The sequence below is a fragment of the Sciurus carolinensis genome, chromosome 5, assembly GCF_902686445.1.
Source record: "Sciurus carolinensis chromosome 5, mSciCar1.2, whole genome shotgun sequence".
NCBI lineage: Eukaryota > Metazoa > Chordata > Mammalia > Rodentia > Sciuridae > Sciurus > Sciurus carolinensis.
The window spans coordinates 163,960,907-163,965,740 of record NC_062217.1 but is presented as its reverse complement, the minus strand read 5'-3'; the positions used below and the strand labels follow the sequence as shown (position 1 = coordinate 163,965,740).

General features: G+C 49.2%; 1 long non-coding RNA gene across 1 annotated transcript; it reads right to left on the bottom strand.

Annotated features, from left to right (window-relative positions):
• Positions 1–1,069: 1,069 nt before the first annotated feature.
• Positions 1,070–4,435, bottom strand: LOC124985846 (uncharacterized). Its single transcript, XR_007108880.1, has 4 exons — positions 4,119–4,435; positions 2,806–2,926; positions 2,249–2,383; positions 1,070–2,012 (listed from the first exon to the last, which is right to left on the bottom strand). It is a non-coding gene; the product is annotated as an uncharacterized LOC124985846 (long non-coding RNA).
• Between the last annotated feature and the right edge of the window lie 399 nt (positions 4,436–4,834).

Below are 4,834 nucleotides of genomic sequence, written 5' to 3'. Positions count from 1 at the left end.
CCCCATGGCACCACCCCATAAGCAAATCATAAAGATGTCAATGACTGACAATGAATTTGTGAGTCCAGCTGCCAGATAAATAGGGTCCCCTCTGCCCAGCAATCCTGGGAGAAGGAATGGGAGGACTTCAGACCCAGTCCCACATTTAGTAGAGAGGAGACTCTAGAGAAACGAGTTTCAACAGCAACCACCCCACCACCCACCCAGATGTTAATCTTCTGTTCCACATGCCCTTCCAAGCACATAAGGTCTTAGGATTGCAGTAAGGCAGGAGTGTGTGCGCGGCTGCCCTGGGCATCGGCCAGGTCACCAACAAGGCTCCAGGTGCCCCCAGGAGTTCAAGACTCACCAGGACACAGCTTTCTCATCTCTGGGATGACAACGGGTCCTTCTTGTTTGCCTTTAAAGCATGAGTCTTTAGCCACTGGTAGAGTCTCATAACTACTCCCCTGAGTGGGACATGGTCCCCAAGGCTGGTCCTAGTCCATTTACCCTAATGGCTCTCTAGGGACTGTGGCCAGCCTTCCATGCCTGCAGGCCACCTGCCAAGAGAGAGGTCTTACCATGGATGAGGCCAGCAGGGAGAGCCTTCCCAGGCTCTGTTTAAAACCTCCTGCTTAGGGGCCGGGGTTGTGGCTCAGCTGGAGCACTCACCTCGCACATGAGGCCCTGGGTTCAGTCCTTAGCATCACATAAAAATAAATAAATTAAAATGGAGGTATTATGTCCATCTACAACTAGAGAAAATATTTTTAAAAAATACATCCTGCTTAAACAGCACAAATGCCCCTCTGTAGGAGCCTGGTTAAATATATGTATCAAGTGCATGTCATACAACAGAATACTATGCAGCTGTAACCAATGCATTGGCCAGGTCTCTCCAAATAGGAATGGAGCTAGCTCCAAACTATATGCTGCAATGAAAAAGTTACAGAGCATCTACCTTTATTATCATTAAAAAAATAAGAATTCCCATTCACACATGCTTTGTGCATATGTTCTAGTCCCTGAAGTATCTAAAAGACATGGGAAGAAAAGTTGCTTCTTCTAACAGATGCCTTCCAGACAGGGAGGTCTGTGTAGATAAAGGAAAACCTTGATAAGAATTTCATCAGATATACCTTGGAGCATTGAATCATGCAAAAGTACTATTTTTAAAATATTGTGTTTTAAATCTTGCAAACACCCAGGAAGGAACAGGGTAGAACTCAGACAAGTTTGTATGATTCCCCAGCCACCTCCTGCCATCTTGGTCCTCAAGGGCACTGGCCTGCTCCTGATGTAGACTCAGAGCGAGCGTGACGATGACTCCAGGCGCCAGCCCGCCCTGGTGGGACTGCTGAGGCCCAGATTTGACCCCGGTCTATTAACTGCATTGGAAGGGGACTGGTTGGGAGAGGCAGAGATGTTCTGGAAACTCTCATTTGAATCTGTCACATCTCAGCAACCTGGGAAGGCCCCCAGGCCACCTCCATCTTGCTCCAGCAATGAGCTCCTGCTGTCCCCAGTTTGGAAAGCATAACTTCACAGGTTCTCCTTCAGTTCTCCCCGACACCTCGGGGACCTTTCCAAAGCCAGCCCCTCTGGTGACTCCTTCTGGATGCTCATGTCTAGTTGCCAGCACTGGGTGCGGGCATCCCAAGGGCACAGACCCCACGTAGCATTGGGCATCTCCACTCCCCTGACACGTGGTGTGCACAGGAGGGATTCACATGGTGTCTGTTGGGTGTGTGCCCAAGCCACCAGGATAAGCAGCTGTTTTGATTCCCATTTTACTAGAAAAGAAATTAATGTGATGAGAAACAGCATATTGAAGGAAGACTCAATGGCTACAAGTGACACCAATTGACAGCAAAGCAAATAAACAAAAAGTCATCCGAAGCAGATCCAAGGGTTACCACTGCTCTCCAACTAGGAGCCGTTTGGTCCTGTGGTCACTGGGCTCACCCTGCTGCTCATCTTGCAAGTTCCAAGCCTTCAAGTCGAAGACGGGGTCCTATAGGTTCTTCTTACTAAGGAAATGAACATGGATAATACACTTGAAAGTTTATGAATGAAAACACTCAGTGGTCTAGTAAATTCTCTGCGTGGGGACCACTGAGTCCCTTCTCATACTGTGTTATGTTCACTGCTGCCCTCCTAACACAGACACGGCATTGCAGCATGTCTCACTGACAAGACTCACATTCTCCAGTTAGGGCACCTGCTCCAATGTGCCTGAGAGCTGCCAGTACCTTCCAAGACCCACCTGGGCTCCATCTGGTTAATCCCACACAGGGCAGAAAGAGAGTTCCGTGGAGTGGTGGAGGCTTCGAGGGGGTGAGGCCCCAGAAAAGAAGGTGAAGGATGTCCTCACGTAAAGATGGCATCCAGGTTTTGTGTTCTGGGAGGTCCATGGAATTCCACAGGAGCAGAGAACAACCTTTAATCAATGCTAAGCAAAATACAGACTTCCTCAACGCTCCCCCGTCCCAGCCTCCCCCACAAAAATGCACCCAGACCTTTGATTCTTCCCTTTTGAATTCCTTCTTTTGTGGGGCCTGGACAGATGATGAATGAGACAGGGAACCTAGTACCCAGAAGGCCACCATGTCCACTGCTGTGCAGGCCAGGCTGCCTCCTGGGCAGGGGATGGCCACCATTGCTGTGCAGGACCAAACACAGGGACCTTGATGAGCTGTCACCTTGGAGACTGGAGCCAGCATGTGGGCAGCAAGTCTACTGCATCCTAACACCCAAATCCCACCAGGCCTGGGTCTGAAAATGACATCCGTCAACACTGCCCTCAGGCACATATCTGGATACCTTTTATGGTGTTGGCATCCCCTGAGGGCCTGTGGGATGGGTGACAATGAGAAAGGAGCGTGTCTTCTCTCACAAAGAACTAGGACTGTTGACTACAGCAGGAAGCATCAACCAGCACATTCTGGAACACAAGAAATTAGGCAATGAGGAGAAAGTGGGTGGTGGGCATAGTATCAACAACCGCCATTTCCTGAGGGCCTGTGAGGTGCTAGTCACACCACATGGAGATACAGTGGTGCACGAGACAGACAAGGCCCTTGATCTTGTCCATCTTATTCTGTAGATAGAGACAGACAGCCAACAACTAAACACAGAAACTGAATGACAGGTGCTGGGAAGAACCAGGAGCAGCGTGATGAGTGGCGGGTGGCCTTTAGAGGGGTGGTGGAGACCTCTCTGATGAGGTGACAACCTGAATTGAGATGAGACTTCCTAGGAGACTGCAGCCATGTTGAGATCGGAGGACAGCTCATTCCAGAGCATAAAGCAAGTGAGGGACAAGCTTCCAAGTGTGAGCAACAAAAGGAATTCCAGAGAGGGTGGAGTGAGGGAAGGAGAGGAAGGAGTGGCAGCAGGTGAGATCAGAGATGTCAGCCACGACGTTCTCATGGAAGGAGTCAGAGACCCTGATAAGAAACCTGGATTTATTTCCAGGTAGGATGAGGATGCGACTAGAAACTGGAAAGAGGACAGGGATGTGATCAATCCCTGCCAAAAGGCAGGGGTAGAACCTGAAGTACCAGGTGAGAGGTTTCCAGGAGCCGAGGAAAAGTGGTGGTAGCCCAGACTTGGAAAGAAGCAGTAGAGATGGGCAGGAAGTCAACGTGGAAAGGCATTTTTAAGGCAGATATTTTTTAACTCCTTGCAGGTGGGGTGGGAGTGGGAGGGGGTATGGGAGCAGAAGGAATCAAGTGAAACTCACAGTCCCTTCTGTTTGTCCCCTGTTGCTGGCACCATACATTGCCCACAAGAAGAACTAGTTATCACTTGGATGCTTGGTTGTCTGTTGGCAGGTTCAGTGGTGGTTTTGTTTTTTAGATTAGGCTGATTGGGTGGCAGGCTGAGTGGATAGCTGGTTAACAGGTAGATTGGTAGTTGACTGGTTGAGTGAGTGGTTGGGTAGTTAGGTGCACGGATGTGTGGATAAAGGATTGGTTGATGATTGGGCAGGTGGGTAGTAAAGAGGTAGTTTTGTTCACTGACCGATTTAACAACTGCCCTGCTCACTGCGCAACCTCTTCTTTCAGGGTCCTTGACAGTCACCCAACTCCCTTGAACCTGATTCCTTGCTCTGACCAACACCCAGCACTTACCCTGTCACCCAGGTGCTTGTCGTTTCCTCCAGTTCTTGCATCCTCAGGGTCTTCTGGGTCACTGAAGTTCCAGTGCTGACTCCAGATTCCAGGGGATCTTTCAGTGCAGTGGAGAGGTGTACACGGCACCCCTACACTTGGCCCAGCTTTGCCTCTTAGTGGCCCTGTGGCCCTGGGTAGGTCACTATACTACTTTCATAAAATGCAGCTGAAAACATCTGACCCACCTTCTCACGGGCTCATGAGAATTGAATGAGAACGAGATGTGAGGGTGTTCAACAGATGTGAGGGGTGTTCTCATCACCCTGTTATTGCCATTAAGGAACAATGGCTTCCTGCCTGGAGCAGAACCTCCCAGAGATGCCTGCCCAATTTTGCCTATTGTGAGACTCATTACTAGCATCCAATGTCACCAACATCTTACAGACAAAGTTGAACACCGGGGTATTGACTGAGTTCCATACCTGACGGAGATGCTTGTCCAGGACCTATTTTTATCATTAAACCCCTTCTAATAGTTAAAACAGCAGAACATTTTTGAGGTGATTGGTCAAAACGTCCTCAGGAAACATGTTGATTTCAGCCACCTGGTTAGAGCAGATGCCCTGATCTTCTTTCTATCTTGTTGAGCACCTTTATTGATTTATTTTCCTTCTCCTGTGTAAGGGGAAATACTATTCATTAGCTTAAGGAGCTTCCCCAGGCCCTGGGCATTG